This window comes from Punica granatum, chromosome 1 (genome assembly GCF_007655135.1).
Source record: "Punica granatum isolate Tunisia-2019 chromosome 1, ASM765513v2, whole genome shotgun sequence".
Classification (NCBI taxonomy): domain Eukaryota; kingdom Viridiplantae; phylum Streptophyta; class Magnoliopsida; order Myrtales; family Lythraceae; genus Punica; species Punica granatum.
In genome coordinates this window covers 45,617,552-45,626,485 of record NC_045127.1, presented here as the reverse complement: position 1 = coordinate 45,626,485, position 8,934 = coordinate 45,617,552, and the positions used below count along the sequence as shown (strand labels likewise).

The 8,934-nt window shown below is 31.8% G+C and overlaps 1 long non-coding RNA gene across 1 annotated transcript; it reads right to left on the bottom strand.

The window, feature by feature from the left end:
- Positions 1–392: 392 nt before the first annotated feature.
- Positions 393–2,230, bottom strand: LOC116197242. The gene is made up of 2 exons (XR_004155008.1): positions 1,409–2,230; positions 393–716 (listed from the first exon to the last, which is right to left on the bottom strand). It is a non-coding gene; the product is annotated as an uncharacterized LOC116197242 (long non-coding RNA).
- Positions 2,231–8,934: the final 6,704 nt, after the last annotated feature.

Sequence of the window (8,934 nt, the reverse complement as noted above, 5' to 3'; positions counted from 1 at the left end):
GGAACAATCTCAAATCGAGCCCAGACTCAAGTCAAGATACATGAGTACTCCTTAGATGCCCATGCTATGCATGTCACATGTCACATGTTTCGATGCTTCGAAATTGTGAATTTTAAAAGGGCGTGGCCATCAATTCATAAACTGTCGACACGATTATAGATTATTAGCCTGTTCGTGCAATTTATTAAAGAGGCCAAGTAGATTAATTAACTGTGTGGATTGTCTCGATTACCACATGTGTGGAATTAATTAAATTAAGGGAATTGTCAAATGCCTTAGTTTGTGGGTTTCGAGCCGTCAAGCTAACCATTGATAGACCATTCGATGAGAGCTCTAATTCTCAACCGTCCTTAAATTAAAACTGATTCTAAACTGAGTTTACTTGATTGATCTGATTCATGTGGAGTTTTAATTAAAATGACAAGTAACCCTTCAAAATACATGAATCATGGGCACGCAATCACATCGAGCTCATCAAATCCACTTATCAAACATCTAAAGATCTATCTCATGGTACTAAGGTGGAGATTTATACCTAATCCCAAGAGGTTCTCAGGATGGGCTAACTCGGAAGATCCTTGACTACCGCAGACCAAGACAGCCTTTAATTTGGGACTCAACTTAAGCCTAAGTAAGTCACCACGTCGTCTTCGAGTCCCACCGGCATTGGCCTACTATCTTCTGGTCTCTCTAACTTTCTTCTCTTCACTCCAAGCCTCGAGGTGACATGCATAATATAGAAAGCAAAGCAGAAGAATCAAGGCAAATGCCAATATACAAGCCATGTGCAAGGTAAGAAGGATAGACTCATCAAAACGAATTCTAGAAACTTCAATTTGATACCCGGGATGGCCGGGAAAGCAAGGGAAAGTGACATCAAGGCATCTAAACACAAGAGCTCCCTCTATTGCAGGATGGTGACCAAATGGAACTTATAAAGATCTTACTTGGTTCTAGCCAGGATGTAAAAGCAGCATATGCTGATCTTAGGTGGTCCTCATCGACAAGAAATAAGCCTATAAGGTTTCCATGATTCAATGCTAATTCATATCCAAGATTGAAAAGATCGGGGAAAAAAAAAGTTTAGTCAATCAACAGGACCCATCTCTACATCATTCATTCTCGGAAAAACGACCATCCCAAATCTGCAATTTGTGAAGACTTTGATTTCAAAGTGTTTTCCGATGCGAGGATACAGCTCCATGCCCAAATAGAAGTCTATTATTATATTCCCAGAAGAGCTGGAGTCAGTTGAAGATGGTGCCAAGTGACCTTTAATGTACAAGAAGATACAAAAGACGAAGCTTCCAAAGGTAAGGGCTGAAAATATTTACCCCAGGTGATCATACACAATCAGGGGATTGAATATCGCAAACCACCAAAGGCTAGGGTAGATGATTAATGTTACCGCATAGGCTGCTATGCCATAAGCCATTCGCCTTGTACACAGGTTGATTTCCAGTGGGTGATATCGGGCCCTTGACGGTTTTCCCGGGCAGAAGGAGCTGCAGCACAGCTTCAAATGCAGCATAGACAGCAATGATCTTCCAAGCTATAGCAGTTGGCCTCGGCCATATCTCTATGAACCCCTACGGCCGTGTTTGGTGGGGGCAGATGAGGATAGGAAGGGTGGTGACAGTGCAACCACTCCAGAGAATTTGGAGGAGCACCAGTAAGTGGCAGTACGCAAGGAGGAGGAGCTGGAGCTGGAGCCCTTTGCTGCTGGCCGAGAGATCCAAGGAAAAGGAAAGGAAAGCTGTCTTGGAAGGGCTTCGTGTGTGTACGTGTCAGTTTCTGTCCTGGAGAGCCGAAAGAGAGGGAGAGATCAGCAAGAGGATGAAAAAGGGAGCTGTGAAGCAGAGATGATGAAAGAGGTGGCTGCATGGGAGGAGAGGAAAGGCAGTGGAAGGTGAGGATCAGATGGTGACGTCTGAGGAGGCGTTGCAGCCGTGAGGAAAGAAGGGAAGGGATCAGGTAAAAGAAGGGGTCGAGCTGCTGCTTGGTCCCGTAGTGGAGCCAATTGCCGTGTCAGAAGAAGAGGAAGAAGAGAGGGTTTTTGTGGTCATGGAATGGTGGCTACTGAAGATGGGAAGGTTGATGATGGGATCCCTTCCTGAGCAAGAAGCTGCAGGGGACGAAGATGATTGCAGAGGATCCGGATTGATGGCGAAGACAAGGTGCCTTCTTCCACGAAAATGCAGGCTCGGCCCCAGGAAAAGAAGAAGAGGATCTTGAAACATAATTTTCATAAATAACATCAACCAAAATTCGAAATTTGAATTAAGAAAAGAAAAAAGAATTTGCTCAAACTATTAAAAAATATTTTTCCTTTAAACCATGTCGGAAATCAAAAGAATTTCAGTTGGAGATAAATATTATGAAAATTACCGCACAGTCATCAATTATAATGTGTAATTTAGAAACTATAATCAACAGAGATTATTAAAATTCATAATTAATGAAGAAGTATACTATTTGGAATCAGCATCGACCAATCTCAGGAAAAAAGAAAAAAAAAGCAAGCTAAATAATGATGCATATCATGTTTAAAGCGTATTACTTATCATAATTGAATTTCTCTCGAATTTCTCTCGAAATTGACTGGTGCATTTAACAAAGACTTCAAGCTCTGGCATTTTAAATTATAAATATTTTTTATTATTGTAACAAGAGAACACGATTCATCAAGAAGATCAGAGACTTTTTTCTTTTTTGCAGCTGAAAACTGGGAATTTTTGGAGGAAAAAAAATAAAGCCAAATATAGTTAGAAGAATATGTACATATGTATATATTTAAATTTGAGAAGAAAAGGTTTATTGGTAAGGCTTAAGCACAGGCCCACCACAAGAATTTGAGGTTGGAAAATGCATGTGGGCTTCCAATGCCTCCCTCAATAATTGCTTATTTCTACGGGAAAAATCATTTTTACTCTTCAACATTTGGTTACTTTTTTATTTTCGTCATAAACCTTTTTTTTTCCGTTCGATTTTGTCCTGAACGTTATGTTTTTTGTTCCGCTTAGTCTTACTGTTACTTTTTTCATCCAAAACTAACGGTTTGTAATAAAAAAATGTTTTCAAAAATTTAAAAAATAATAATGAAAAAGTAAAAAAGAAGAATAAATCAAAGCAAGCATTAGGGAAGCAGGGTGGCAAGGGAGGGAGAGGGCCATGGGGACCTGCCGGCGCCCCCACCACTCTGGCAAGGTCGCCGGCGACCACGAGTTCAAGCGCGGTGGGGTTCTCAAAGCCCGTACTAGCTAGGGAACTCCTGATTTGTCGAGCATCATCGTCGCAAACTCCTCCACATAATCTTCATTATTCACTGTACATATACCTTCTATATTACCCATTTCTTACTTTCATTTTTCTTTCACTTCTGCCAATGTATGTATATACCAACCAACCCCTATACACATGATATGGCGAGAATGAGAATACAGCTTCAGTCGCCAAAATTGATTACTAGTGAAAATAGACCCTTGAGAAGCTTTCAGAGAAGTTGTCGTGCGAGAGGGTGTTTTCCGCTGAACTTGTTACTTGGATAGTTGAGGAAGGTCAGGTTTTGGCATTCCATGAGATCTAGATTGAATATCTGATTTCGGGAAAGGTTGAGTTGGAGTAGAGAAGACCAAATTGGAGGCTTTCACCGAGGATCAAACTGCTAGAGATCCTGTAGATATTCTACTTCGATTTGCAAAAGATATTGTTTTTTGAGGTTTGAGATGGAGAGAGTTGGGGAAGAGGGCAGTGGGACCTGCTGGTGCTCACCACTGCTCCGACGCCACCGGCCCCTATGATCCATCTTATTGCTGGTCGGCTTGCCATTGCTTTGATTTTTATTTTTTATTTTTGAAAACAATGTTTATTAGAAATTGTTAGTTTTGGATGGAGAATGTAACGGTAGGAGGACGAAATCGAACAAAATAAAAGGTTTTAGGAGGAAAATGAAAAAGTAGTCAAAGGTTGAGGACCAAAAATTACTCTCTTTTTTGTCCATGTCTACTCCAACATCCACTGCCTCATATTTATTTGTTATTTTTTTTGTTTATATTCATTCATTCATTCATTCATTCATTTTTTGTGTACCAGATCAGATAAATCAATTAATCAATCATTCTAGCACACTTGTCAATAAGACACATACATATATACCCAATTAGGTTTTTAGGTCCGTGCTACGCACGGGTTTATAAAAAAATTATAATTAAAGAAATGAATTTATGAATATAAAATCAAAAATCAAAATCAGTAATAATTATGAATTAAAATATTTAATAATTTTTTTGAATGAGTTATTATATAGATCTAATGCACTTATTCTTTCTAATAAGTACCTTGTGTCAGAATTGAGAAATTCTATGGATCGAATCTTTAGTACTCTCTTATTTATTACCTAATATTTTTAATAGATAAGTGAAGAAAACTATATATTTTAAAATCATTTAGGAAAAAAATGTATACATAATCAAACCGTACCATATTCTCTCTGAGGCATAAATTATATAATAAAAATAAGATAATATAAATAAAAAATTACCTTATTTTGGGAGAAATAAAAACGATACACTTTGTTGCTTGAAATCTTGATTCACAATGAATTTGATAATATGCTCCATTTTTATATGTTCTAATGGAAATACGCCAAATGGACCATACTTAATAAAGTGAACTTAAATTAGAATTACAAATTAATTGAAAGAAATTACTTATCTTACCATGTAAATATCTTGTTCAATCAATAGGAATACCTTAACTAAGAGTTTGTATTAATATTGGAAAAACAACCTCATCATATGCATATGAACTCCAGAACTGACTTATATAGATATATCTATGCAATTAAAACAATTGAAAATTTTAATAGCCATAATAATACCATTTCTCTTAATTATCACTAAATTTATGGTTTCTTTTAACAATTGATGGAATTAGTGGTAAAATAATACCACAAGGCCATGTAATGCAAACAATTAGTGGAGTTCATCACTCATAACCGATTTATTAGTATTGAGAGGTGGAAATTAATATTTTTTAAAATTACAGTACTTAAGTAATGAATTTATTGACCATAATTTATTTATCTTCACATATATATGTAATATATATCTTTCTACAAAGATGTATTGATCATAAAGCGTATAAACATCCTATTAGATTATATTTTAATTATTTAATTTAACTGTTCTACCACTATTTAGTAAGAGAGTGTCAAATATATATAAAAAGGCATGTCAACAAATACAAATAATTTCACTATTCATTGTGCTATTTTACTCAAATCTCATATATTAAGTTCCGGGAATTTGAATAATTATGGCTAAATGAAACATTGCTTCTGTGAGAGAAAACTCAATTGAATTATTATGCAGCGTTTGGTTTCAAAGTAGGATTTTAAAATTAGATTTTGATTTTGAAAAAAAGTGATATAAATGGGGCCCATCGTTTGACTTTGTATGTGTTATTTTGTTTTGTTGTGAAAAAAGAGTGGTATAAATGGAGCCCACCATTTAATTTTGTATAAATTATTTTGCTTTGTTGTGAGTAGAATTAAGTTAAAATAGGATTTTAAAATCCTACTTTGAAACCAAACAAGCCAAAGTTTAGCTATAATTTTAAAAACTTATTCAATAATTTTAAGTTTATATAATTATAAATATTTTTAATTTACTAAAATTTTGAATATTTATTTACTATCACAACAATATCTATAATTTTAAAAACTTATTCAAAAATTTTAAATTTATATATTTATAAATATTCTTAATTTTTATGATTATTAATATTTATTTGATATTCAAATGGCAATATGTGATTTGAGTTCTTAATATTGCTGCTTTGAATACTTTCTTCATTCTCATATATGCTATTACTAATTACAGTATTATGTCTTATTATTTAATTTTTATTTATATAAATAAAAATATTCATATTTTTCATAATTGAGTGACTTGAAATAGTAGTTTCTTCATTTTCATATTTACTATTATTAATTACAGTAATAAGTATTATTATTTAATTTTTATATAACATATTAATCTATGTATTAGAAAAATATTTACTATTATGCCACTATTTATTATGGCGTAGTCAAGTTTATATTATATATAAATGACTAGGCTATTGAACCCATTCCTTGTTTGGATTTTGTAAAACAATTTATTAAGAAATGGTAGATATTGAGACAATTGTCAATATTGATTTATAGCTATATATAGAAAATAAAAAAAATATTCTTATACTATAAAAATTTCATACTTGCTAGGTAATATTAATTAAGAGTTCATAATCAAATAATTCATGTAAAATATTTCATAGACAATTTCAATTGTCAATTCAATTTTCAAGAAAATAATTATAAAGTCCAAAAAAAAATTCCTATAGATTATTATTAACTAAAGATTAATATAATCATAGCCTATAAAATTTTGACATTGAGTATTCGCAATTGTATTTTTCTCACTCATATTTCATATATTAAGTTTTCTAAATTTAAATGATTTTTGATAAAATGACTAATCAGTTTGATGAGAGATTTACTTAATTTAACTTTTATGGCTAATATTGCTTATTAAAATTAATTAAGTAAAGTTCAATAGTTCTTAATGCCTTTAAAATTAAGTATATTTATTTACTAATAAAATAACAATTGCTAGAATTTTTTTATTTAATGTTTCTTTTGGATATGTTTTTTTAATTACAATAACAAATAGCATTATTCAATTTCTATATAGCATACTAATTTATTAAACATTTATGATTCTACCTCTATTTTATATTTGGGCTACAACTTTATATATAGATACACTTTCCCTCAAGCGCGCCCCAGCGCTTACCCTAGATAGATAGATATTGCAGCCAAAGGAAAAAAGGAAATAGATAGATAGGCATATAGTTGATTGAAATATTTAACATCTTTCCATAGATGAATTTCTATGCACTTTTCTAAAGAAACAAACTTCAGTATCAAATTAAACCCGTATAAAAATGGTTTTTTATAATCCATATTGCTTGTATTTATTTTTTGAATTGCATGTATGTTTATTTTTTAATTTATAAAATTATTAAAATATTAGTCTCTAATATAAGGAGAATGAGGAGTTGTGAAAAGAGAAAAGAGAAAAAAGAAAGTTAAGTGGCGGACCTTAGGAGGAGAGAGGAAAGATAGAAGAAGAAAAATACGAGAGAAAAGTGGAGGACGTGGGATTGGTGGTTATATTACATGTATTGATAATTTCATTCATATCTTAGTCGTTCACAATTTTCAATTTTATTTTTTAATGGATAATTTTGAAAATACAAAGTTACACCACTAAGGTTCTTTCCAGTATAAGTAATATAGATATAACTGCAAGACGATGAAGAGAGAATTAACCTCATCGCTCGAATTTGTCTAAATGCCAAACCCCCAGCTCTTCGTTAAACGACTTTTCACATGCCCACATAATTAAGTAACTATCTTGAGAAAATGAATTCGATTAATTACTTATGTGAAAATATGAAAAGAGTGTTCTGAAAATCATAAGACTTAACTTTTGTGTTTACGATAACGCTCAAAGAAATAAGAAAATCTAATTATATGCTTGACAAAAACTAATGCCAATTATGTCCGTACACCAGTGCAAATTTAAAAAGAAAAAAAATTTGATGAAGTCAACTATCTATATTATTAGTCCTCCGCCACTGTGGCATTATTGTCTTGCACAAGTCGCGAATGTTCGAGCAATTAGCTGAAAATAATTTTCTCCTATGGATGACGAAATGACAAGTTTGCCCCTCGAAATCAGTGGACCGAAATGGGCTGCTGACAAAGTGATTAAAAATTTATATCAGGGATCATAAAATACATGTAAAATCTTATTTGCACAAACATAATAATTAAAATTTTCAAATAAGTAATAAGCTATCCATAAGTTATAAGTTTTTCACTGAATAATCGATATCAATTTGGAAAAAAAATTACTTGAATAAAAATTTAGTAAAACATTAATAAACGAAAAAGATAAAAAAAAAAGTTGGAAAAGAATTTACAAATAAAATATATAAACGCATGTTTCAAAACAAAATTCATTAATACAAATTTTAAGTAATCACACAATACATGAGATAAGTTCTTATTTTAGTTTTGATTAAATATATTTATTCATTTTATTTTACTAATCTTATTAATAGAAATACTTAAATTAATGCTTTTGTTATGTATAATGTACCTCTTTTTTGTAAAGGGAAAATTGTACTATATATTCCAATATTTACATGTTATCTTAGTTTTTATCTCAACATCGATTTCTTTTTATGTATCATAACATTAATAGCTTGGTTTTAAATCACCATAAAAGTTCCGTCCGTTTTTGATGAAAACGTTGACGTGGTGCATTAATTGCTTGATGAAGCTGATGTGGAGAGTATGTGGGTCTCAATATAAGAGAAAAATTACAATATGCATCCCAACCTTTTTGTTATTTCTCAATTTATCTCAACATTTTGATAGTTTCTCAATTTTATCTCAATATTTTACTGTTTTCTCAATATTATCCCAACAACTTGGGATAAATTTGAGAAATTATGAAAATATTGGGATAAAATTGAGAAAAAAAAGGTTAGGGTAAAATTGGAAAAATATTAAAAGGTTGGGATATATAGTGTTATTTTTCCCTTATATTGGGACTCATACACTCTTTACGTCAGCATTGCATTTTTAAAAAAAAATGGACAAAATGTCACTGCAGGATAGATTTGACACCAAACCATTAACGTTATGATACCTAAAAAAAAATCGATGTTGGGATAAAACTAGGACAACATGTAAAGGTTAGGATACATGACGTTATTTTTCCTTCTGTAAAAGTATTTAATACAACTTATTCAATATGATAAATTTAACATCTTTTATTCATTGCTGAAAATTATAATATATATATACATATATAATTT